Source organism: Scyliorhinus canicula, chromosome 15 (assembly GCF_902713615.1).
Source record: "Scyliorhinus canicula chromosome 15, sScyCan1.1, whole genome shotgun sequence".
NCBI lineage: Eukaryota > Metazoa > Chordata > Chondrichthyes > Carcharhiniformes > Scyliorhinidae > Scyliorhinus > Scyliorhinus canicula.
Window position 1 is genome coordinate 41,786,411 of NC_052160.1, and position 25,940 is coordinate 41,812,350.

General features: G+C 47.7%; 1 protein-coding gene across 3 annotated transcripts in view; it reads left to right on the top strand.

The window, feature by feature from the left end:
• Positions 1 to 770: 770 nt before the first annotated feature.
• ern2 (endoplasmic reticulum to nucleus signaling 2) overlaps positions 771 to 25,940 on the top strand; it is a 136,736-nt gene continuing 111,566 nt past the window's right edge. For 2 of the 3 annotated variants that reach the window (XM_038821157.1, XM_038821156.1), the window contains exon 1: positions 771 to 977. The gene's annotated coding sequence lies outside the window, so the exon portion shown is untranslated. The remainder of the gene's footprint in view (positions 978 to 25,940) is intronic. The other variant, XM_038821154.1, reaches the window with a different exon arrangement.

A 25,940-nucleotide genomic window follows, 5' to 3' on the forward strand; every position in this document is an offset into this window, starting at 1 on the left:
AACAGTGTTCAGGACTGCTGGGATTGGATTTTCCCTCACCTCTTGTCTGATTGCAGATGCCATGTGTTGGAACATGAGCAGAGGGGGGAGCCTTTTGGAGCAAAAGGTGGGTAAATAGAGTTGATGAACAAGGAGACCACAGTGGAAAACTCCTGTTCCTATATTCATTTAGTTCCTTTTTTAAAAATAAATTTAGAGTACCCAATTAATTTTTTTTTCCAATTAAGAGGCAATTTTTTTTAGCATGGCCAATCCACCTAGCCTGCATATTTTTGAGTTGTGGGGGTGAAACCCATGCAAACACGGGGAGAATGTGCAAACTCCACACAGACAGTGACCCAGAGCCGGGATCGAACCTGGGACCTCGGCGCCGTGAGGCATGGGGCTAACTCACTGCGCCACCTTGCTGCCTTTATTTAGTTCCTTGCAGTGTTCTATTGGATCCTTGCTCCTCGATGAAGTGGTGTTTGAACTGAACAGGTTCAGCATGCTCCCGGAACAGGAAGTTGCCAGTCGTGTGTCTCACCAACATTTACAAACAAAACAGCTCCACGTGTCAGAGAGCTGTCACTTTCACTTTAATAAGCCCCGCCCCCACCGCCGAGGCCCCGCCCTCGCCGAACCCCCGATTCTGATTGGCTGAATCTCGGCAGCGCGCCCATCCACTCGCTGACCAATTCCCTTTCCCTTCTACTGATTGGTGGGTTTAGACGTCATTCACTTGCCGCCTGGTGTGTGTCCAATCCAATCGCGGCGCGTGCCCGAGCGGCGGCGGAAGTGTTGAGGGGAGCTCGCGCCGCGGGTTCTCCACTGGCGGCCGAAGCGATGCAGCGAACCCAGCGAGCGGCGGCGGCGGCGGCTTTTCCTCACCAGGAACCCTTCCAGTGAGCCAGTGTGCGGGCCATGCCATGGCTGGGCCCCGGCGGCTCAGACCCCTCCTCTTAACAGCCGTGCTGTTGTTGCTGGGAGTAAGACCGGTGAGTAGGAGTCCCAGGACCGGACACCCTGCCCTGTCCGCTCAGTAGCCTAAAATATCGGCCCAGGCTGGGGCTTGGGTCCCAGGGTCACCCGGCCAGGGGTGGGGGTTGTCAGCAGCCTTCCGAGCAGTCCGGAGGTTAGCAATTGACTTCTCCTGCCGGGGATCCTGATGGTGCAGCTTAGTAACCTGGGCAGAGCCTTGGCGACTGCAAGGATGTGGTGCAGGGCAATGTGACCTGACTGATTCTTCCTATATTTGGAGGCAATTTATCCTTAAATGTATTGAAGGTTTTGGGACTTTATTGTAAAGAAGCACTACGTTGAAAACATGAAGGGCAATGGCTGGCTGTACCTAATAATATCATGTGTTAAAAGGCAGAGGTTGTATCCGATTCCTACTATCCGTGTGGAGAGTTACAAGCTTGTTCCAGAGTTAACCCTCTGCGTTTCAGCCTCCTCCTGCTGGACATCAACAGTATCTGAAACTTGCTCGTCACTTGTCTTTCCTGGTGTCACTTCTCGTCTTTCCTGGTGTTGTAAGTTCTTACTGATTTGTTCTTGTCTTGGGGAAAAAACCACGAAATAAGCACTTCATCCGTTCCGTTCACTAAACTGACTGCCCAAGATAAAATATAAAGGACGTGGGTTGGGGGGTAGCTGAAGATCTGAAATGTTAAATCTTTGTCTCTGCAGATACTAATTGACGACGGCGTACAGATTTTCAGCATTTACTTTTTTACTCGACTTGTGCATACCAGCTCTTAGTGGCAAGCTGACAGTGAACGACTGGTTGTTTCCCTGTCTTTGTGTCCGTGTTGGGCTTGCTAAACAAAATTGTGCAGATATCTGACCGTATAGCTAGAAGCAGTGATTCATTCGTATATTTCTTTTTTTAAAAATAATTTTTATTGAAAAATTTTGAATTTATACTACAATAACGCACCTTAGTAAAATACCAAAAATAACAATAATATTAACAATCATAAACATTCGCCCCACCTCCATGAACAACACAGCATTTTAACAACAACGCAAATTAACACAATATAAAGTTACAGAATAGACACTACAATAAGGAACACCCCCCCCCCCCCCCCCCCCGGGGTTGCTGCTGCTATTGACCCAGATACCTATCTTTGAGCCAGGAAGTCCAGAAAAGGCTGCCATCGTTTATAGAACCCTTGTATTGATCCTCTCAGGGCAAATTTGACCCTTTCCAGTTTTATAAATCCCGCCATGTCACTGATCCAGGTCTCCACACTTGGGGGCCTTGCGTCCTTCCACTGTAGCAGAATCCCTCGTCGGGCTACTAGGGACGCAAAGGCCAGGACACTGGCCTCTTTCGCCTCCTGCACTCACGGCTCTACCGCAACTCCAAAAATCGCGAGTCCCCACCCTGGTTTAACCCTGGATCCAACCACCCTCGACACCGTCCCCGCCACCCCCTTCCAGAATTCTTCCAGTGCTGGGCATGCCCAGAACATATGGGCGTGGTTCGCTGGACTCCCCGAACATCTGGTGCACCTATCCTCACCCCCAAAGAACCTACTCATCCTAGTCCCGGACATGTGGGCCCGGTGCAGCACCTTAAATTGGATGAGACTAAGCCTCGCACATGAGGAGGAAGAGTTGACTCTCTCCAAGGCATCCGCCCAAGTCCCGTCCTCTATCTGCTCCCCGAGTTCCTCCTCCCGTTTAGCCTTCAGCTCCTCCACTGACGACTCCTCCACCTCCTGCATTACCTTATAGATGTCAGACACCTTCCCCTCTCCGACCCACACCCCCGAAAGCACTCTGTCCATCGCCCCCTGCGAGGGCAGCAAAGGGAATCCCTCTACCTGTCGCCTAGCAAACACCTTTACCTGCAAGTATCTGAACATGTTCCCTTGGGGAAGGCCAAATTTATCTTCCAGTTCCCCCAGGCATGCAAACCTCCCGCCAATAAACAGGTCCCTTAATTTGCTGATGCCAGCCCTTTGCCACCCCCTAAATCCCCCATCCTTATTCCCCGGGATGAACCGATGGTTGCCACCCAGTGGAGCCTCCATCGAGCCCCCTGTTTCCCCCCCATGCCGCCCCCACTGTCCCCAGATTCTTAGGGTCGCCGCCACCACCGGGCTCGTGGTAAACCTCTTGGGGGAGAGCGGCAACGGCGCCGTTACCATGGCACCCAGGCTCGTACCTCTACATGACGCCATCTCCATTCTTTTCCACGCCGCCCCTCCATCACCCATTTACGCACCATTGACACATTGGCCGCCCAATAGTACCCCAGAAGGTTGGGCAGCGCCAGCCCGCCTCTATCCCTCCCTCGCTCCAGGAACACCCTCTTCACTCTCGGAGTCCCATGCGCCCACACAAAGCTCAAAATACTGCTAGTCACTCTCCTAAAGAAGGCCCTGGGGATAAAGATGGGCAGGCACTGAAAGAGGAACAAGAACCTCGGAAGCACCGTCATTTTGACGGACTGTACCCTCCCTGCCAACGATATTGGCAGCATGTCCCACCTCTTGAACTCCTCCTCCATCTGATCTACAAGTCTAGTGAAATTATGCTTGTGAAGAGTCCCCCAGTCCTTGGCCACCTGCACCCCCAGGTACCTAAAGCTCTCCCCTGCCCGCCTAAGCGGGAGCCTACCAATTCCTTCCTCCTGGTCTCCAGGGTGCACCACAAACACCTCACTCTTGCCTAAATTTAATTTATAACCTGAAAAGGTCCCGAACTCAGCTAGCAACTCCATCACCCCCGGCATCCCTCCCACCGGGTCCGCCACATACAGTAACAGGTCATCGGCATACAACGACACCCTATGTTCCTCTCCACCTCGCACCAAGCCTATCCACCTCTCTGAATCCCTCAACGCCATCGCCAGCGGCTCGATTGCCAGTGCAAACAACAGGGGGGACAGGGGGCAACCCTGCCTGGTCCCTCGGTAAAGCCGGAAGTACTCCGACCTCCTCCTATTCGTGGCCGCGCACGCCATCGGGGCCTCGTATATCAGCCTTGATGAACCCTTCACCAAATCCAAACCTCCCCAACACCTCCCATAGGTACCCCCACTCCACTCTATCGAAGGCCTTCTCCCCATCCAGCGCCACCACTATCTCTGCCACCTCCTCAATCACTGGCATCATGATGACATTCAACAATCTCCGCACATTTGTGTTCAGCTACCTTCCCTTCACAAAACCTGTCTGGTCCTCGTGCACAACCCCTGCCACACAGTCCTCTATCCTGGTGGCCAGGATTTTTGCCAGCACCTTAGCATCCACGTTGAGGAGAGATATGGGCCTGTATGAACCACACTGCTGGGGGTCCTTGTCCCTCTTTAAAATTAATGAGATCAGCGCCTGTGACATCATCGGGGGCAAAGTCCCCCCTTCCCATGCTTCGTTGAGTATCCACACCAGCAAGGGGCCCACTATGTCCACAAACTTTTTATAAAATCCCACTGGGAACCAATCCGGCCCCGGTGCCTTCCCTGACTGCATCTGCCCGATCCCCTTAACTAGCTCCTCCAGCTCAATCAGCGTACCCAACCCCTCCACCTTCTCCTCCTGCACCTTCGGGAAAGAAAGCCCGTCAAGGAACCTCTCCATTCCCCTCCTCTCCCCCGTTGGCTCCGACCGGTACAGTTCCCCGTAAAAGTCCTTGAAGACCTCATTCACCTCTACCCCCTTCCGCACAACATTCCCACTCTTGTCTCTCACTCCAGCAATTTCCTTAGCCGCATCCCGCTTGCGGAGCTGATGAGCCAGCATCCTACTCGCCTTTTCACCATGTTCGTACACTGCCCCATGTGCCTTCCTCCACTGTGCCTCCGCTAGTGGTCAGCAAATCAAATTTAGCCTACAGGCTGTGCCTCTCCCCCAACAGTCCCTCCTCTGGTGCCTCTGCATACCTCCTGTCCACCTCCAGCATCTTTCCCACCAGTCTATCCCTCTCGCTCCTCTCCCTGTGTGCCCGGATGGATATCAGCTCCCCACGAATCACTGCCTTCAGGGCTTCCCAGACCATCCCCACCTGAATCTCCCCCGTATCATTCACCTCGAGGTACCCCATAATACTTGCCCGGACCCTCCTACACACCTCCTCCTCCGCCAACAACCCCACATCCAACCGCCACAACGGGTGCTGGTCCCGCACCTCCCCCATCTCCAACTCCATCCAATGCGGAGCGTGGTCGGAGATTGCAATGGCCGAATACTCTGCCTCCTCCACTCTCTGAATCAGTCCCCTACTCACCACGAAGAAATCTATCCGAGAGTAGACCCTATGTACGTGGGAGAAGAAAGAGTACTCGCGTGCCCTTGGCCTCACAAACCTCCATGGATCCACCCCACCCATCTGGTCCATAAACCCTCTCAGTACCTTGGCTGCCGCCGGCCTCCTACCCGTCCTAGAGCTGGACCGATCCAGTGAAGATTGTCTCAATTTGGGGCATACACACTAGCCAGTACCACCTTCTCTCCTTGTAGCCTGCCCCTAACCATAACATACCTACCCCCCTTATCCGCCACCATCTCCGATGCCTCAAACAACACATTTTTCCCCACCTTCAGGTGGGTCTCCTGAAGCATTGCCACATCTGCCTTTAGCCCCTTCAGATGAGCCAGTGCCCTCGACCGCTTCACCGGCCCATTCAACCCTCTCGCATTCCAGGCGACCAACCGGATCAGAGGGCGTCCCGCCCCCTCCCCCGTCGACTAGCCACAGCCCGTCGATTGCCCGCCTCCGGCCAGCACCCCCTGCCCGACCGTCCCCACAGCGACAACACCTCACCTCTGTCCCCCCAGCCCCCACCAGGGGGGGAGGTGAAGAGAAAGTGGAAAGAAGAGCTGGGTGGGGAGTGGGAGGCTGGGTTTTGGGAGGAGGCCTTGAGGAGAGTTTTTATTAAATTTAGAGTACCCAATTCATTTGACTAATTAAGTTGCAAATTTAACATGTTCAATTCACCTACCTTGCACATCTTTGGGTTGTGGGGACGAAACCCACGCAAACACGTGGAGAATGTGCAAAATCCACACGGACGGTGACCCAGAGCCGGGATCGAACCTGGGACCTCGGCGCCGTGAGACTGCAGTGCTACCACTGCGCCACCGTGCTGCCCTCGCCCTGAGGAGAGTTAATGCGTCCTCGCCGTCTGCCAGGCTTAGCCTGGTACAGTTTAAGGTGGTTCATAGGGCACACAGGACTGTGGCATGAATGAGCAGGTTCTTTGAGGCTGTGGAGGATAGGTGTGGGCGCTGTGCGAGGGGTCCTGCTAACCTTGTCCATATGTTTTGGGCGTGTCCGAGGCTGAGGGATTTCTGGCAGGGATTTTCTGATGTCATATCAGACGTCTTACAAATGAGGGTGGTGCTGAGTCCAGAGATGGCTATCTTTGGTGTGTTGGAAAACCCGTGAGCCCAGGGGGTGAGAGAGGCCAACGTCATGGCCTTTGCCTCCCTGGTGGCCCGGAGACGGATCTTACTGGGATGGAGGGACTCGGAGCTCCTGAAGTCGGGGGTGTGGGTTAGGGACATGGCGTGGTTTCTCAGACTCGAGAAAGTGAAATTAGGCTCGAGGGGTTCGTTGCAGGGGTTGCTCGGAAGTGGCAGCCGTTCATCGACTTCTTTGAGAAGAATTAAGCTCTAGTGGGGGAGGCATGAGAGAGACGAGTAAGGACAGGAGAACCAACGGAGGGGTGGTTGGGAAAGGTGGCACTGTTTGTGTAAGCAATGTTGGTTGGGGTTTTGTGCTCGTGTGGGGGGGGGGGGGGGGGGGGGGGGGAGGGTTTGTTATATTCTGCTTTTTGTTTTGTTGAAAATTTGATGTGTAAAATTGTTAAAATTATAAATGCCTCAATAAAATATTTTCTTTAAACAAAAAACTAATTTTGGAGGAGGAACTTGAATTGTTTTTCGGATCTTAGTTTGGATAGGTCAAATTCTAAGTCTCGAGTCCATCAGGGGTGGCGAAGGCAATAGTGGTCTTTATTGGACAGATTGGGGGAGGCAGGCCTGTGGAGATTTATGTATCCGATGGCTAAGGAGTTTTTTTTTCTTCTCGCACATCCATTGGGTCTACTTCCAGATTGACCTCTTTATGGTGGCTAGGTCTCTTTCTGGGTTATTCGGCAATCATCATCTCGGATCATGCTCTGCACTTTGGATCGGATGTTGGAGCTGGGCCCCGCACAGCGACCCTCTGGAGATTAAGCGCGGCTTTGTTGGCGGACAAGGGATTCTGTGTGCGTATATCATCCTCTGCCATTGGGGAGTACATTTGAATTCAATAGGAATGAAATGGTTTCGCCGTCTGAAGTTCTGAAGGCAGTTGTTAGGGGGGATAATATCTTACAGGGCACATAAGGATAAATTGAAAGGGTGGAGAGATGAGGCTGGTGGATTCCATTCTCAAGGTGGACCACCAGAACTCTATTGCCCCAACACCAGAGTTGCTGGTGAGTAGGAATAAATTGCAGATGGATCTTGAGCTGCTCTCTACAGGCGAGGCAGTGAACCAGCTGTGGTGCTCCAAAGGGATATTCTACAAATATGGGGAGAAGGTCCGCCGTCTTTTGGCGCACCAGCTAAGGTGACTGGCTGCTTCCCAGGTGATAGTGCAGATAAGGGATCCAAGTGGCGGGTTGGTTTCCACCCTAGGGAAGGTTAATGGAGCATTTGAAGCCTTTTGTCAAGAGATATAGAAGTCTGAGTCTCCAGAGGAGGGACTGTCAAATGATGCAGTTTTTGACTGGGTTGTCCTTCCTGGTGGTGGAGCGAAGGAGATGGAGGCAACAATGGCTCCGGAGGGGGTTATGAAAAGTATCGGGTTAATGCGGTCGGATAAAGCTCCGGGTCCGGGTGGGTTCCCTATTGAATTTTATAAAATGTTTGCAGGTCATTTGATCTCACTGTTGCTGGATATGGTCAATGATTCCTTGTCCCGAAGGGTGTTGCCGTTTACGTTGGCGCAGGCATAGATTTCACTGATCCTGAAGAAGGATAGGGATCCTACATGTGGGTCGTAAAGGCCCATTTTGTTGTTGAACACTGATGCTAATTTGTTGGTGAAGGTGTTGGCAATGCGTTTGAAGTCCTGCCTTCAGGGACTGGTTTTATTAAGGGCTGTCGGTTATCTGCCAACATACGCAGATTGTTAAGCGTTCTGTCCCCTTCCCTAGTGCCCAAGCCAAACGTGATTATTTCAGTGGATGCTGAAAAAGCATTGAATAGGTTTGAGTGGGGGGGTTCCTGTTTGAAAATCTTGTGAAGGTTTGGCTTTGGGCCAAACTTACAATATGAATTTGGCTCCTGTACAGACCTCACCGCAAGTGTGTGTGCGAATACACTGGTTACTTCCAATTGAATAGGGGTAGAAGGCAGCGCTGTTCATGGTCTGTTGTTTGCTGTGACAATTGAGCCTCTGGCCATTGCATTGAGGTCGTCCACTGGGTGGTGGGGGAGGGGGACATGGGGTGTTTTCATGTGGATGACCTGTACATGACAGACCTGCTCCAATGTAGAGGAGATAATGAAGCTACATAGGAGTTCTGGCTTCTTCTGGGGGCTGGTTTAGCTCACTGGGCTAAATTGCTGGCTTTTAAAGCAGGCCAGCAGCACTGTTCGATTCCCGTACCAGCCTCCCCGGACAGGCGCTGGAATGTGGCGACTAGGGGCTTTTCACAGTAACTTCATTGAAGCCTACTCGTGACAATAAGCGATTTTCATTCATTTCATTTCATTGGGGTATAAGCTCAAATGGGGAAAAGTGAATACTTTCCGGTGACATGGGGAAATTGCCCACCTGGCCAGAACTAGCTTCGATCATCTGGAAATCCGGGTGGCCCATTATTAGGCCTTGTTTGACAAACTTAACTTTGCTAGTCTGGTGAATGAAAAGGTAGGATGCCCTCCCTCTGTCCTTGGCTGGCAGGGTGCAGACTGTGAAAATGAATGTGCTCCCAAGGTTTTGGTTTCCGTGTCTCCCAGTCCTTTTTCCCCAAATCTTGCTTTTGTAGAATCCTAGTTGGAGGAAGTAAAAGAGAAAGTGGGAGTGTGAACTGGGTCCAGTTTTTGATGGGAGATGTATGGAGTGAGGCGCTTCACAGGGTCAACTCCAGTTCCTGTTGTGCTCAGCTCTGCTTGATTCGTTCATGGTGGTGCGCAGTTGAGTGGTTTCTTCTCTGGGTGGAGGATAGGTGTGATTGTTGTGCTAGGGGACTGGCGAACCATACACACATGTTTTGATCTTGCCCTAAACCTTCAAGTTTCTGAGTTTCCTTTTTCAGCACCATGTCAGGGATTCTGGGTATTCAACTGGAGCCGTGACTGTTGGTGGCTATTTTTGGGGGTATTGGGCGGTGCTGCACATAGAATTACAGAATTTACAGTGCAGAAGGAGGCCTTTTGGCCCATCGAATCTGCACCGACTCTTGGAAAGTGCACCCTATTTAACCCCACACCTCTACTCTATCCCCGTAACCCACAAACCTTTTTTTTTGGACACCAAGGACAGTTTTTCATGGGCAAACGCCTTACCTGCACATCTTTGGACTGTGGGAGGAAACTCGCGCAGACATGGGAAGAAAGTGCAAACTCCTCAGTCAAGAGAGGCCGGAATTGAACCTGGTTCCTGGGAGCTGTGAGGCAGCAGTGCCACCATCTGCCACATGGGGGCGAAGGCAGACATCCTGGCCTTCACCTCCCTAATAGTCCGGGGGCGAGTTCTACTCGGGTGGAGGGCCCCACCGTCCAGTCCCTTGGCCTGGCTGAGTGTTCTGATGGAACTTTTGTATTGATGCACGATCACTAACTCCCGAAGCGAGATTGTGGGACAATTGAAGGCTTTATTGAACTAGATGTTTCCCCCAGCAGTGCAGGTACAGAATGCAGCAGCTAGGGAAACATGGACTCTTATACCTGGAGCTGTGAAGCAATTCTGCACGGTAGCATTGTGGATAGCACAATTGCTTCACAGCTCCAGGGTCCCAAGTTCGATTTCGACTTGGGTCACTGTCTGTGTGGAGTCTGCACATCCTCCCCATGTGTGCGTGTGTTTCCTCCGGGTACTCCGGTTTCCTCCCACAGTCCAAAGATGTGCAGGTTGGGTGGATTGGCCATGAAAAATTGCCCTTAGTGTCCAAAATTCTATGATTAACCTAGGACAAAAGTTTGGCACAACATCGTGGGCCGAAGGGCCTGTTCTGTGCTGTATTTCTCTATCTATCTCTATACTCTGCCTTTCTGGGGGAACCATCAGGCAGGCTTCACCAATGATCTTACAGCATCAGGTACCTCCAACCTAGGTACAGTAATACCCCTAATACCGACTACCACATGTACCTGGAGAAATTAGGGGGCCGGTGGGAGGGTTTTACTCTGGCTGGCAGCCTTCTCCTTTTTCAGGGAATTAGTCACCTTCCGTTGCAGGGGGAGGGGGTTGTCAGGTGGAGTTTGGTTTTTGTTAAGTTTTGTTTATTTATGGGAGGTTGGGGGTGGGCAGCTGTGCATGGGTATATTTTGCAATGGTCTATGCTTTTTCTTTCTTTCCAATTAAGGGGCAATTTAGCGTGACTAATCCACCTAACCTGCACATCTTTGGGTTGTGGGAGTGAAACCCACGCAGACACTGGGAGAATGTGCAAACTCCACACAGACAGTGATCCGGGGCTGGAATGGAACCTGGGTCCTGAGCACCATAGGCAGCAGTGCTAACCACTGCCACCGTGCAGCCCACAATGGTGTATGTTATTGTTTTGTTTTACCTTGTTATAATGTAAAACCTATGAATAAAAATATTTTAAAAAAACACTTGTGACACTATATGAAAACCTCGTATTTCTCTAAATTATAAAGTTATGGATGGAGGCCTGTTGTACAGGAAGCCTGGAAAAGATGGGAGAGAATACAAGATGAATCACTACTGATTTGGCAATGCCAAATTTGGGTTTAATTGATCGTGGATAATAGGAAGGGCTGAGGGTGATGAATAGTTTTGAGGTTGGGCAAAAGATTGAGCTTGTCAGAGATTGATGTATTCAGATATAAGGCTTAATTTCTTGAAAATTTAGATATTTCAGTCCTATTAATAAAATGCCTTGTTTAGTAAGGTGCTGTGGAGATTAAAAGCTGAGGTAGTTCATATTGCATTGAAATATAGTGGAGTATTCATGCTAGGTAGTGTCTGCAGTACATAATATCCCCTCTTCCCTCGGGCCTTTCATGAAAGTCTCCTTTTACAGTTGCTTAAATTACATCGTTGCTTTCATCCCACCAGAATCCAGAATTTCAGGTTAGACTGCTGCTCAGCTTTTCAACTGTTGTTAATGAGATCTACATTCTTTTATTGGTGACTGTGGATCAGAATCAGTCCATCTGTTTTGTAATTTAGTCCACGTTTTGCCTTTCCTAATGACATGGCTAGAATTCTGAATTTCCTATGAAGGAATTACTTGCATCATGCTGTGGCACAATATCCTGCATTGAATGTGTCATTTTACTTGCAATATACTGAATCTTTTTTTTTAACATAATTTTTTTCCCAATTAAGGGACAATTTAATGTAGCCACCCGGTACATTCTTTTTTGGAGTTGTGGGGTGAGACCCACGCAAACACAGAGAATGTGCAAACTCCACACTGACAGTGACCCAGGGCTGGGATCGAACCGGGTCCTCAGTGCCGTGCGGCAGCAGTGCTAACCACTGCACCATCGTGCTGCCCCCATTTGGAGAAATTTCCCCAGGTTGGCAGCTTTGGCTGGTGCTGCCAATTGCCAGCCGAGCCGGATTCTCCGGGCAATTATTAGAGAGCGTAGGGCGTTGGCCCTCCTCCCCATAAAGAGTTCTGATACCCCGAAGACTGCCACTTTTGGGTGCTGGTTAAGTGGGATTGTAGTACCAGTTTCGGCTGCATTAGGCTTAGCCTTGCACAAGTAGAAGTGGAGTTCACTCTGTGCAGAGCTTCACTTCTAGAGTCCCCACCCAATTTTGAACCCTCTGTCTTCCTCCTGTTTTTCCCTTGTCTCGTCTAGTGGGGAGCATGTCTTTCCCAGTAGCCGCCCATTCAGTCTCTGCAGTTTCCCCTCCCTAGGATGCCGTGCGTATGTCTTTGCTTCCCTACGTAGACCGTTTTTAACTTCCTTGTGTCTTGATTCATTTCCCCCAGTCAGTTGGAACAACATTCCAAATTTTACTTTGCTTTTGTACAGGGCTGTCTTTGTCTGATTGATCTCTGCCCGGCGCTTGGCTTAGTCTGCCCCAATGTCCTGGTAAATGCTGATCTAGTGCCATTCCCAATTACAGGTCCTTGTTTGCCTGACCCAGTGCAGGATTCTTTCCCGGTCTTGGTACCGGTACATCTTGGTGATTATCGATCTTTGCTGCTCTCCAGCCTTGCATTTTTGCCAGAGTGGCTGGTGGATTCTGTCTATTGCTGGTGGGTTGGGGAAGCTGCCTCTTCCCACCAGGCTTCCCAGCATCTGGGCCACATAGTCCCTGCCTTCGATCCCTTCCAGCAGGCCCACTATCCTTAAGTTTTGGCGCTGTGTCTGGTCCTCCTGGTCCTCTATCTTCCCCTTCAGACTTAACTGCATTGGATACAACCTTGTTATTTCCGTCTCCAGGGCGGGTAATCCGGTCGCTCCAGTCTGTGGAGGCTTTTTATAATTCTTTGATCATCTTCCCCAGGGCCTCCAGTCACCTCTCTGCCTTGTCCAGGGCCACCTGCATGGTTGCCAGGGCCTCTAGGACCGCCACCTTAACCGTAGCTCGAATGTCAGTCTTTCTCACTTCTCTGTGCTCTCTTAGTTCCCTGGCGAGGAACTTCCTCCATCCGCCCTCTGGTGAGGGGGAGCCCATGTGTGGTTTGTCGATCCTTTTTGTTCCGGTGTGGTCGGCGCTGTTTCGCCTCGTGCGTCTGCCGTCTCTACAGTTTGTTCCTCCTGGTTTCTTCCATTTTTTTGTCCACATACAGCCTCTGGAGTTACTATTGCTCGGCATCTTCTCTTGTGCTATTGCCAGGGTGAGGGGATACTTTTAGCAGGGTAAAAGAGCCTATTTTCAGGTGCGTACGGGGAGAGCCGCCTGATGTGCGACTAAGCACATCCCTGTCACCGGAAGTCGGCAAAGCCGCATTTTCTGCCAATCCTTAGTTGCCCTGAAATGTGATGGGCCCCTTTTGAAATACAGTGCTTCAAACAATATAATTTGTAATGATTGCTTTACACAGAGCATTAAGGGGGAAACATCTTATGGGTTTGAAATCCAGGGCCCTCTGGCTCAGTTGGCAGCATTCTTTTCTTTTTGTCAATAATTATGGATTCAAGTCCCAACTGTTGAGACAGCACAAATCTAGGCTGATCCCCCAGTTCAGTATTGAGCAAGTGCTGCACTTTCGGATGAGATGTTAAACCAAGGCACTGTTTGTACTTTAGTGAATATAAAAGATCTCATGGCAATATGTTGAAGCCGACCAAGGTAGTTATTCCTGATACCCTGACCAATTATTCACCCTTCACTTAACACTACTGATTTTGTCGTCATTATCACATTGTTGGTGGAAGCATGCACAAATTGGATGCTACGATTCTTGCATTGCAACAGTGACTGCACTTCCAAAAATACTTTGGATGTAAAATATATTGGGGCTGGTGAAAAGTGCTCCACCATGCAAGGTCTTTCAAGTGTAGGTAGAAGTGATAGATTTCCTTCACTGAAGGACAATAATGAACCAGTTGGTTTTTTGATAGTATGGGAGCTTTGGTCATTTTTATGGTGCTAGTCTATAAATATTTATTGAATTCCTTTTTTAAAAATATATTCTGTAATGGAAATTGAACCTTCTCCTTCAACGTCCAGTAACAGAAATGTTGCACTACAGTATGCATTAATCACTGTTAGTGCTGTATGCTATTGCACAAATGTATTTTAAAGACAATGGTTACACATAATGGGGAAATCATGCGACTTGTTAAAATGGTCTCTTTAGAGTGGATTATCCTAGAACGCTATTTATTTGTTTTCTGATTAGTTGGCAGAATAATGCAGTGAATGCCTGGTTCATTGGCTGACCAGTACATAAAGCTAGAGTTAGCTTCATCAAAGCATCTAGCAACTCTGTTCATTTAGCCTCTCATCAGTCGTGCTAAATCAAATAATCCTAGGCATGCTCACCTGGTGAGAGGAACATAACTTTTCAGGAATTGTAGAATGTGGAACAGGAAAGATTCTTCTGGACTGTACTGTAAAGAAGAGTCCTAAACCCTCTGCTCACTCCTGACTCAGACATTGGAGGTTGTGTCTCACAGCTTGTATAATAAAATGAGCATGTTATATAGACTTGGTTGTCAGATGCAGCAGCTTCTGGCAATACTGGTGGCTGTCAGATGAGTGCCGCCTTTTGGCTCAAAGAGGTCCCAATCTGTCCTTTTAGCTGAATGTAAAAGATACCATGGCAGTAATTTGAAGGAGTTATTCCCATTATCCTATCCAATATTTATCCCTCAGTCAACATCACAGTTATGGTTAACTGGAATTTTCTGTGTGCAAATTGGCTGCAGTGGCTCCTACATTACAACAGTGATTGCACTTCAAAAATAATTAATTGGGGGCGACACCTAGTGCAGTGGTTAGCACTGGGACAACAGTGCTGAGGCCATGGGTTCAAATCCTGGCCCTGGGTTACTGTCTGTGTGGAGTTTTCACATTCTCCGCATGCCTGTGTCGGTTTCACCCCCACAACCCAAAGATGTGTGGTTAGGTGGATTGGCCAGGCTAAGTTGTCCCCTAATTGGAAAAGAAAAATAAGTGGGTACTCTAAATTAATAAAAATAATTAATTGGCTGTAAAGTGCTTTCGGGATGTGCACTGGTTGTGAAAGATGCTATATAAATGCAAGTATTTCTTTGACCCAATTAAAGATAGAGGAGGGAATATTATCTATCCAGTATACCAAATAGAAATACTCAAATTGCCAATTGTGGAATGGGCAGGGCAAAGTGGAATGTAAATAGGAAGCAGCAGGAAAATAATCTACTGTTGGCGGAGTAAATATTCAGAGGAGAGAATGCAAGAAGATGTTGCCGTTTAAGTTTGGCTAGAACGGCTTAGGAAAGCAGAAAGACACTTAAGATTGGAGGTGAGAATGGGAGGAGCTTTTGAAGTGGGATACGTGCCTTGTCCCAGTGTCCCCTTTCTCCTCTCTGTGCTGAAGGACCAGTTGAGTATTTCCTGTTAATACAAGGAGTGCCAGGTTGTGTTGCAATCCAACCCTCGGCTGTTACTTGCCAACTCAACTGCAATAAGTAAAAATAAAATACCTTCAGAGATCTTTAGATAATATTCCACGAGAGGAAGTTCTTTTTGCCAGCTGTTTAACCATTCACCATAGGTTGATGAGGGCAAAAATCATCATAACCAGCCCTATTTGCACATTTCTCAGGGTAAGTGAATTCTATTGGCAAGAAAGCATAAAGACCACACAATCGCCATAGAGTCCTCCTGCTATAATTGTCCACGGCCATTTAATAAAGCACTAATTTACTAATCTCCACTTGGTCTGCATCCAAGCAATCTTTTTTTATTCTCCTCCGTTTCACATTTTCATCAAATTTACATCCAACAACGAACAATAACAAATACAATGGCAATCTCCTGGCCAGTAATCCTTTTATCCTACCCACTCCTAAACCCATCCAAACAATCTTGAAGGTATGCTATATGCAATATAAAAGCAAAATACTATAGATGCTGGAGTTCAGAAATAAAAACTAAGTGCTGGAAAAACTTAGACATCTAAAAAATATTTTTTTATAAATAAATTGAGTACCCAATTCATTTTTTCCAATTAAGGAGCAATTTTAGTGTACCCTGCACATCTTTGGGTTGTGGGATCGAAGCCCATGCAAACACTGGGAGAATGTGCAAACTCCACACGGACAGTGACCCAGAGCCATGATCGAACCTGGGGCCTCGGTGCCGTGAGACAATAGTGCTAACCACTGTGCCACCATGCTGCATTTATTTTTTAAAAACTTGCGCCCACCTAAAACCTAGCAAATTTTAAACATCCACATAGCACCATCACATAGTACATACAGCTGCCCCCCCCCCAATCACCTCCAATCTTAACAAACAAGTCCTCAAACGTAGACAGAAATAACCTCCACCCTGCAAACCCTTCACTCCAAACTCCCCATCCCAACTCCTGCTTCCAATTAACCCCTTTCACTATAGCCACTCCCTTCTTTCACAACCACCTTTATATATCCCCAATTCTTCCATCTCTCCACACATCCGTGATCTACAACTTCTCCGACATAAGAACTAGGAGTAGGTTATCTGACCCCTCGAACCTGCCCCGCTATTCAGTAAGATCATGGCTGATCTTTTTGTCGACTCAGCTCCACTTACCCGCCTGCTCACCATAACCCTTAATTTCTTTACTGTTCAGAAATCTATCTATCTTTGCCTTAAAAACATTCAACATGGTAGCCTCAACTGCTTCATGGGGCAGGGAATTCCACAGATTTACAACAGTTTGGGTGAAGAAGTTCCTCCTCAACTCAGTCCTAAAACTGCTCCGCCTTATTTTGAGGCTATGCCCCTAGTTCTAGTTTCACCCGCCAGTGAAAACAGCCTTCCTGCTTCTATCTTAACTATTCCGTTCATTATTTTATGTTTCTATAAGATTCTCCCCTCCTTCTTCTTCTAAATTCCAATGAGTATGGTCCCAGTCTACTCAGTTTCTCCTCATAAGCCAATCCTTTCAACCTTGGAATCAACCTAGTGAATCTCCTCTGCAGCCCTCAGTGCCAGTACATCCTTTCTCAAGATGTGGAGATGTCTGCATTGGACTGGGGTGAACACAGTAAGAAGTCTTACAACACCATGTTAAAGTCCAACAGGTTTGTTTCAAATCACTAGCTTTCGGAGCACTGCTCCTTCCTCGGGTGATTCTTTCTCCTCAAACTTGTGCATAAGCACAATCACCACCCATGGCGGCTCCCTGCTCTCGGCTTCTGCCTCAAGGACCTGAGGGCCTGGTCCACCTCCAGTGCCTTGTCGAGAACCTTCTCCTCCACCATCTTTGCGAGCATCTTCACGACAACTCGTGACACTCTTCCTATAGCTCCCTCCGCAGGCCAACAATGTGCAAATTTTGCTGCCGGGATTATTCTCTTGCTCCTCCCCAGGATTGCCATCTCTGCTTCCAGCTATACAATTCAGTCCCTCTGGTCAGACACTACTTTCTCCACCTCTTGGATCATTGCCTCTTGCGTCTCAAAGCACTTCTCCATCCAAACCAAGCTTCCGCGAAGAGGTGCAACTGTTCCCGCAATCGCCTTCAACCAGTCCCCCTGCATCTCCTTCCTACGCTGCTGAAATTCCTCCTTTAAAAGAAAAATATTTCTCCAATTAAGGGCAATTTAGTGTGGCTAATCCACCTATGCTGCACATCTTTGGGTTGTGGGGGTTAGATCCACGCAGACACGGGGAGAATGTGCAAACTCCACATGGACAGTGACCCAGGACCTGAATCGAACCCAGGTCCTTGGTGCCATGAGCCAGCAGTGCTAACCACTGTGCTGCCTCTGCTGAAATTCTCCCTTATTAAACTCACTGGCAGCTTGACCATCGCCAACGCTCCTTTCTCCTCCGCCATCTTCTCAGCTTGTGCTGCACCATAAGACGTAGAAGCAGAATTAGGCCACTCAGCCCATCGAATCTGCTCTGCCATTCAATCATGGCTGATATTTTTCTCATCCCTCCAGCCTTCTCCCCATAACCCCTGATCCCCTTATTAATCGAGAACCTATCTATTCATGAGTCCCCTCCAACTCCCAGGGCTCTCACCGTCTTTTTTTAATAAACATTTTATTTTTGGTATAGTAGCAACAACAAAATAAACAATATACATGAAACCATAAACATAGTGCAAAAGCCAGGTACAGGTCCCACCCTTATTGACCCCCTACTCTCATCTAAGCCGTCCCCCCCCCCCCCCCCCCCCCCCCCCAAAAAAAATCTGCTGACGATTAATTTCCCGCAAAGAAGTCGACGAACTGTTGCCACCTCCGGGTGAACCCTAACAGTGACCCTCTCAAGGTGAACTTGATTTTCTCCAAACAGAGAAAGCTAGCCATGTCCGATAGCCAGGTCTCCAACTTTGGGGGCTTTGAGTCCCTCCATGCTCATAGCATCCGTCTCCAGGCTATCAGGGAAGCAAAGGCCAGAACGTCTGCCTCTTTCTCCTCCTGGATTCCCGGGTCTTCTGACACCCTGAAAATTGCCACCTCTGGACTCAGCGCCACCCTTGTTTTTAACACCGTGAACATGACGTCCGCAAACCCCTGCCACAATCCCCTAAGCTTTGGACATGTCCAAACATGTGGATATGGTTCGCCGGTCCTCTTGCACATTTTGTGCACGGTTCTCACTGTCTTTAACCGGGTCTGATATCCCATAGACATCCCAGTCCAGGAGAAAACAAAACACCTTCCGCTCTCCTCACAACTTTCCACCAAAGTCCCCTGAAAATCGGGTAGAAAGCTCCAAAACCAGCGCCTCCAGGCACGAGCCATCTTTTGTGCGACTGATCACACCATGGCTGCCACCGGAAGTTCCCCGAAAATCGGGTGGAAAGCTCCAAAACCAACGCCTCCAGGCACAAGCCACATTGTGTGCGTCCATTCACGCCACGGCTGCCACCGGATGTCCCTAAATTTCTTAACCCACTGCCCAAATTTAGAGAGAGAAATGACAACACTCGCCAAGTAATCACCTACCCACTGTCCTGTTGGGTCACTGACATTGTTTTCATTGAATATGTGCTGCCACTCCTCCTCCTGGCAGACCCACTCTGGTCCATCTTTTCACTTGTACACCATATTTTAGTGGACTGTGTGCATGTACCCCCTACATTTCTTTGGATCTCCACTGTTCCTAGCTTCTCACCATTTAAAACAATCTTCAGCTCTATTTTTTTATTTGTAAATCGATAACTTCACACACGTGAAATATTAAATTCCATCTGCCAGTTTTGCCCACTTACATAATCTGGCAATGTATCTTTATGCTTTCACCTACACTAACTATGACAGCAATGTTAATTGACGAAGATGCCTATAAAGAAAGGAAGACTGACATTTGTACAGCGCCTTCCCAACCTGAGGAACCCAAAAGTGTTTTTTTTTAAATTTAGAGTATCCAATTTTTTTTTTCCAATTATAGGGCAATTTAGTGTGGCTAATCCACCTACCAATCCACCTTCCCTGCACATCTTTTGGGTGGTGGGGGTGAGACCCATGCAGACACAGAGAGAATGTGCATACTCCACACGGACAGTGACCCAGGGCTGGGACCTCGGTGCTGTGAGGCAGCAGTGCTAACCACTGCACCACCGTGCCGCCCACCAAAAAGTGTTTTAGCCAGTGAAAGTACTTTTGAAGTTTAGTCACTGTTGTAATATAAAATACCACTAACTGGAAGCTCCTCTTCCAGCCACTCACTCGCCATCCTGATTTGGAAATATGTTACCATCCTTTCACTGTCGCTGCGTCTGGGTCAGAATCCTGGACTCCCTCCCTGCACTGTGGTTGTATCTATAACCACATGGACTGCAATGGTTCAAGAAGGTAGTTCACCGCCACCTTCTCATGGGCAATAAATTCTGGCCTAGCCAATAAAGCCCACATCGCTTGAATGAATTTTAAAAATGCTTATTTCCATGAAGTAGGCTTAATAAACAGCAATGTGATAATGACCAGGTAATCTGTTTTTTTGATGTTGACTGAGATGAATATTGTGCAGGACACCAGGGAAAACTCTTTGCTCATGAAATCTTTTACAGCCACCTGAGGAAACATGCAGGGCCAGCTTCTGTTTAAAGTGTAATCTGCAAGATGGTACTTCTAACAATGTAGCATTTCCTCAGGACTGCACTGGAAAGTTAGCCATGATTTTTGTGCTCGAGTCTCTTGAGTAGGAATTGAGCTCCAAACCTTTTGACTCGGGCAAGAATACCACCCACTGAGCCATACCCCTCATAGTTCTCTGTTGTATTATCTGAATCATTAATAAATATAATGACTAGTTGAGACCCCAGCAAGTTAATACACACTATCCTTACTTTGTCTCTTGTACTTCATAACCAATCTCTTCACTGGCTCAATATTTTGCCTTCACTTCCATGAGCATTAATATTTAGCAACTGAATCATATGTAAAACCTTATTGAATGCCTTCTGGCAGTCTACATTAACTACAGGCGTAGGTACCTACTGTCTACTACATTAGTCGCTTCCTCCGTATGCTTTGGCAGAATCCACGGGTGAATCAGCATCAATGGGAGACATGTAACAAAGTCTGTGGTCCCAATAGTTTTTCCAGATGGGGCCCATCAAAGCCAGTGAGCTTATCTGTTGTGTATCCCCCGGAGTCTCTGGAATATGTTGGGCATTTCCTATACCTTGACAGCCACCTCTCACGAAAGGCCATCATTGATGAGGCGAAGCAACACTGAATCCGCGCGTCAGCACAGCCTTCTACAAACTACGGCAGCAAATGTTTGTCAACAAATACCTTTCCAAATGAGTGAAAGTTATAGTCATAGATGTCTACAGCACAGAAAAGGTCCTTCGGCCCATTGTGTCTGTATTGATTTTTTAAAAAGCTATTCTAATCCCATTTTCCAATACTTGGCCCATTGCCTTGTATATCTTGGTATCACAAGTGCACATCTAAATACAACAATGAGGGTCTCTGCCTCTACCACCTTTCAGGCAGTGAGTTCCAGACTCCCACAACCCCTTGGGCGAAAAGGTGTTTTCGAACATCCCCTCTAAACCTCCTGCCCTTTACCTTAAATGTATGCCCCCTGGCTATTAAGCCCTCCACAAAGGGGAAAAGTCCCTTCCTGTCTACTCTATGCCCCTCATAATTTTATACATTTCAATTACGTTTCTTCTCCTCTCCCCACCCTACCCCACCCCATTCTCCTCTAGTCCAAGGAAAGCAATCCCAGTCTATCCGATCTCCCTTCATAATTAAAACTCTCCAGCCCAGGCAACATTCTGGTAAACCTTCCCTGCACCCTAACCAGTGCCATCACATCCCTCCTATAATGTGGATTCCAGAACTGCACACAATATTTTATATGTGGCCTAACAAACGTTTTATACAGTTCCACCATAAACCCCCCTGCTCTTAAACTCTCTGCCTTGGATAATAGAGGCAAGTATACCATATGCCTTAACCACTGCATCCACCAGCCCTGCTGCCGGTATGTACACCAAGGTTCCTCTGATCCTTGATGCTTCCTAGGGTTCTGCCATTCATCGTGTATTCCCTTGTCTTGTTTGTCCTATCCAGATGTATCACTTCACACTTATCTAGATTTAATTGCATTTGCCACTGATCAGCCCATCTGACCAGCCTGTCTTTATCCTTCAATCATCTCAGGCTATCCTCCTCACTATTTACCACCCCACCAATTTTAGCATCATCTGTAAATTTATTGATCAACCCTCCAACATTCATGTATAAATCATATATCTAAACAACAAACAGCAAGGGCCCCAACACTGAGAAACTGAAAATTATTGCCAGCGCCTGTTATTTCTTCCCTTTCCTCTCAACAGCCTGGGATACATTTCATCTGGCCCTGGATATTTATCAATTTTTAAGCCTGAGAGACCACTCAGAACCTCCTGTCAGCCAATCTATGTTAATTTCTTTTAAAATAAATATCAATATATATTTATTGAAGTTTTCGATGCAAATGCTAACAATCAACCAACAAAGATATGCAGGTACAATGTCACAAAGTTACATCTTCTATTAAAATCACAAATTAAAGCTTAAACCCTATAACTAAACTGACGGTATCTAAAAAAGATGATAAATGGTTGCCCTCTTTAAGGTAGTACTTCCCCACCGACGCCTTGATGGTATATTTAATTTTTCCAAGTACAGAAATGACATCAAATTGCCCAACCATGGTGCACTGGGAGGGATGGGAGACCTCCAGCCAAGCAATATTCTCCTCCTGGCCACCAATGAGGTAAAGGGGACGACATCGCCCCTATCCCAGAGTGAAATTCCACTAAGTCCGAGACCCTAAGTATGGCTACTAATAGACATAGTTCTAGAACTGATATAGTATTGAGAAAGGAAATCCAGAAGTTGGTAAGTTTAGGACAAGACCAAACCATATGAATGTGGTTAGCCGACGCAAGCAAACAACTTTCACACTTGTCTTCCACATCTGGGAAAAACCCACTCATCCTTGTCCTGGTCAAGTGCATCCTGTGTAATTCTTGAAACTCCATTAAACTCAGCCGGGCACAAGAAGATGCCCACTCATCCTTGCCCTAGTCAAGTGCCTCCTGTGTAATATTTTAAACTGGATTAAACTCAACCGGGCACAAAAGATGTGGAGTTTACCCTATAGCGGGCTTCCCTCCAAGCCTCATCTGTAAGCTCTGGATGCAGCTTCTTCTCTCACCTTGCCCTCAACCCTTCCAAAGGGGCATGATCTGACGACAGAATATGGCCATACAGATCTGAAATAGACCCATTAAAACTCACAAATCTCCTGGCTACAAACAGGTCCCTAAAGCACACATGTTCCTTTGCCCTCCCAAGATTTGAGTGAAGTGTCCAGGCCAGAAGGCAAAAAGAGATGATTATTAAAAATAGGGGCTAAAGATGGGGAGAAACTGTGGGATCACCACAGGATTTGAGCAAAGAAAAAAAAAACAAGGCTTGAGTAGTTTAATTTGTGAAGTGAGGCCCAATTATGGGCTACACGGGACTCCAGAGTAACAGAAACTGGGAGGGGGGGTGTATTATCTACAGTCAGTTTATACCTAGAGAAGGTACCAAATGTATTGAGCATCTTCATTATGCTATCTATGGAGGGAGTCGGGTCCATAATGTACAGAAGTCAGTCATCTGCATAAAACTATACCCAATGGTCCACTCCATCCTGACAAATACCCCTCCATTGATCAGAGGCCCTCAACTATTGAGAGAGACTCTATAGCCAAGGCAAAGAGAAATGGGGAAAGAGGACAGCCCAAGAAAAAATGCTGGAAAATCTCAGCAGATCTGGCAGCATTTTAGGGAGAGAAATGAGCTAATGTTTCGAGTCCAGGTGACCCTTTGTCAAAGCTAAAAGACAGAGAAAGTGGGAAATATTTATACTGTGGAATGAGAGAATGAAAGATGAGTCATAGTCACAGAAACCAAGTGAACTGGGTGCTAATAGCCACAGAAACCAAGGGAAAGAATGCTAATTGCAGTCCCAGAGAGAACAAAAAGTGTGAAAGACCAAACAGCAGAGAAACTAGCATCAGATGGTAAACTGTGATGATGTAGATGTGGAGGGGGCGAAGGGGGGAACAAAGGTAGGAAAGGGAGATAAATTGGGGCGGGGTAAATATATATAAAGAAAGACGAGAAAGAAAGACATGGTAGAGAACAGCCCAGTCTAGAACCCCTACCCAAGGGGAAATAATCTGAGTGCACAGTGTTTGTGCGAATGTTGGCAGTAGGGGCACTATACAATAGACAAATCCAAGAGGAACATTTAGGGCTGAATCCAAATCTCCTGAGAATCTCGGCAGATAATCCTATTCCACTTTATCAAATGCATTTTCAGCGTCCAGTGATACTATAACCTCAGGCTCGGGCTCTGTGGGGAACAAAAGAATCATGTTCAAAAGGTGGCTAACATTGGCCGACAATTGTTGGCCATTCACAAAGTCCTTTTGATTCTCCGACATTATGCCAGGACTTCAGCCACCAGCGCAACATCCGTGGTTAAAAGTAAGATGGGTCGATTTGAATCACACTCAACTGGGATGTCCCCCATAAAGAGTAACGGGATTGAGACTTGAGAGAGGGCCGGAGGCAATGAACCCTGAGACAATGAGTAATTGAACATCTCCAATATTGAAGGGATGAGCTGTTCCGAATTTTATTTCCTAAAGCTCGACTGGGAAGCCGACAGGACCCGGGGCTTCGCCAGGTTGCAGCAGCCCAATACATTTTAAACACTTTTCCGGGCATAATGGGGAATCTTAACTCATATCTCTTGCTCATTTCAACAGTTGGGATGTATAAACCATCCAAGAAGCTAGTCATGTTCCATTTATCCGCGGCGGTGCCGGGGGGGGGGGGGGGGGGGGGGGGGGGGGGGGGCGTAGAAGGAAGACAAGATTGCCGTCCTTATTATGTATTTTAGGGATCTCACGTGAGGCTGTTTGCCACTTGAGTTCTTTTTAAATTTTAAATTGCCCATTTCATTTTTTACTCAATTAAGGGCACTCTAGTGTGCCCAGTCCACCTATCCCGCACATCTTTTTGGGTTGTGAGACTGAGACCCACGCAGACATGGGGAGAATGTGCAAACTCCACACGGACAGTGACCCTGGGCTTGCATCGAACCCAAGTGCTCGGAGTCTTGAGGCAGCAATGCTAACCACTGCGCCACCGTGCTGCCTGGTTTGCCATTTGAGTTGATGAGCCAGAAGATGACTGACCTCCCCATTCTCTTAGAAAGTACCCCTGGAGCATTGTAATTGATGGACAGCCTTACAAGTGGACACCAGTTCGAACTCGGTTTGTAATTTGTTCCTGTGCTCAGGATCCGGTTGCGGCAAGCGAGTATCGGTGATCCACCTGCAGCTGGAGTCCACCAGCCTTTCCTGCTTCAGGGTCTTTGTTTTCTGGGCATAAGCCCTATACAAAATAATTTCCCCCTTAATCATGGTTTTGAGAACCTCCCAAAGTGTGAAGGGAGAGATTGAGTCTGATTTGTTGAGTTTAATAGAATCCTCTATAGAGGTAGACAAACACTTGCAAAATTTGTTGCCTGAAAACAGAATGATATCTAGTCTCCAGGGTGGGTGTTGGGCAGGATCAGATTCTAACAGTAGATCGACAAAATGTAGTGCGTGATCAGAGATAACAATCGCTGAGAGCCCAATCAAAATTAAAAAATCAATGCGGGAGTATGCATGGTGGATGTGTGTTTATCATCGGGTGTAGAAAGCACCAAGGATCCACCCCTCCTATCTTTACCATTAAGGAGGACAAAGCCCTGGCCATCCTTTTTTTTTTAAAATTTAGATTACCCAATTATTTTTTCCAATTAAGGGGCAATTTAGCGTGGCCAATCCACCTACTCTGCACATTTTTGGGTTGTGGGGGCGAAACCCACGCAGACACGGGGAGAACGTGCAAACTCCACACGGACAGTGACCCAGAGCCGGGATCGAACCTGGGACCTCAGCGCCGTGAGGCAGTTGTGCTAACCACTAGGCCACCGTGCTGCCCTTCCCTGGCCATCCTTGATGGGACACGAGATTTTGGTTTAGAACTATCCACTTTAGGGTCCAAGACACCGTTCAGGTTGCCTCCTAGAATCATCTGGTGTGAATCAAGGTTGGGGAGAGAGTTCACAAGAGAATTAATAAAGTTTGTGTCACCCCAGTTAGGGGCATAGACGTTCACCATGACTACTGGAGTGTTCACCAAGGTGCCACACACAATAACATAACAACAATTAGGGTCAGCTATAAACTGAGAGGAGGAGAATTGTATTCTCTCATGAATTAAGATTGCCTTGCCTCTGACCCTGCCATTAAAACCGAGTGGGAAACCCAACCCAACCCAATTCTTACGTAACCTGGTCTGGTCCTTGACACGCAAGTGGGTTTCCTGCAAGAAAATAACCTCTTGAGTTCAGGTTCTTGAGATGGGCAAATGCCCGAGCCCGTTTTCCTGAGCCATTCAGACCCTGAACATTCCAGGTAACCAATTGAATTGGAGGTCTCCCACCGTTCCTCAGCCTAGAATCAGCCATTTCCAAACACAAGATCTTGGACAGATAAAGTGAAGAGATCTACCCAACATAGCCACCGAGCCAAGTCAGACAACTCGACAAAAAAAGACTCTCCAACACCATCAGCA